Genomic DNA, 1,508 nt, shown 5'->3' with positions numbered 1-1,508 from the left:
TTAAAAGCCATTTGCAAATATTCAGATATTTAAAACGGCTAAGATCAAAGTATAGTAAGTTTAAAGATTTCTAGATCTGACTGTTAATAAGATTTGTTAAAACAGGTCAGACGTATCTTACTCAAAGAGTTGAGAGTACCTCAATGTAGTGGGAGGAAAGTGTGCTTCCTGGTAATTATTGAGAATTAAATGCATTCCCTATATAGTTTAATAAAAAGGGTATTGTACACTAATATGTTTACAATGATTCTTTTGGCTAAAGTGTTTGAGAATCACCTAGTAAGACTAGAAATACCAGGTTAATAACCTAGGGCAAGTGGGAGAAATATCGGGTATGGGATATGGTATCAATACCGAATGGTAAACCATGGGTATGGGATGCCCTAGTTTATTGTATTTCTCTATAAAACTCAGAAACTCAGTCTTATATATCATAAGTTACCACTGGAGTTTTAGTCCAAGTGGGAGTTTATTGGGTTTTATGTCATAAGACTCGTGGTATGTAAACAATAGAATTTATTCTGAAAATTCAATAAGTTGTTATTGAATATATTGTTTTTTAGAAATCCAATAAACCTAATTCCCTTGACTACTATATGAGTATGTAGAGACATACAAGTGGATCAGGTTCGAGTAAATAGTCAAAATGATCTATAGTATATGAATAACGTTGGGTGCCTTATTCTAGTAACACTATTGGATGCGACCTACTTTGTAGTTATTACAAAGAGTTGTAAAGTGCTACATACAAAGTGATTCTAATTCAAGCATGTTGGGACATGAGGCGTGGGGGTGTCTTATGCAAATGAGTTTGTGCAAGATCGGACCACGAAATCAGTCATTCGTACTTTATAACGTTGTTTACTTTTTAAGTATGACTATTTTAAAGCGATGACCTAGGTAACTTGATCTTAATCCTGAGCTAACTATGAACTTCTGTTTGTTCGGGATTATCCTTTGATCAGCAAACGGTGAGAGTAGACCAACTGTCTCTGCTCAATAAGCCTCCCATTTTGGGGATACGATCGGATGAATAGTTGGGGACATAGGTGTAAGACGAAATTCACTCCTACCCGATTTGGGTTAGTAGAGAGGTTTTTCCCTTCAAGTGCTGATTCTGGGTCTTGAACAAAAGGCCTCACCCTCTCATTAGCCCGAGAGGGATTCGATTTATTGATTGGGTCACAAATAAATTGTTTATTAGGGATTGGTGAGACTTAAGGAACAAGAGGTAATTTCGGGGGTAAAATAGAGATTCGATCCAGTCGTTATTATGAAAAACCTATGAACGGTTAACTTACTAATCATGGTTATATCGAGTGGACATAATATATCTACAGTGAGGGGAGTTCAGCAATGGGCTTTTGTGGAATCACCCATTAGTTAATGAATGGGGGTTAGTTCGGTCTAATGAGTTCAGCCGATTAATCTCGGATCGTTGGAGTCCATGATCTGTAGATCTACAAGGTCTCCCTACTAGCTTGTAAATGGATTAGCTCTAGAGTAGC

Source organism: Benincasa hispida, chromosome 6 (genome assembly GCF_027475165.1).
Source record: "Benincasa hispida cultivar pf3 chromosome 6, pf3_genome.v1.1, whole genome shotgun sequence".
Taxonomy (NCBI): domain Eukaryota; kingdom Viridiplantae; phylum Streptophyta; class Magnoliopsida; order Cucurbitales; family Cucurbitaceae; genus Benincasa; species Benincasa hispida.
Note: the sequence above shows the minus strand (reverse complement) of the source record.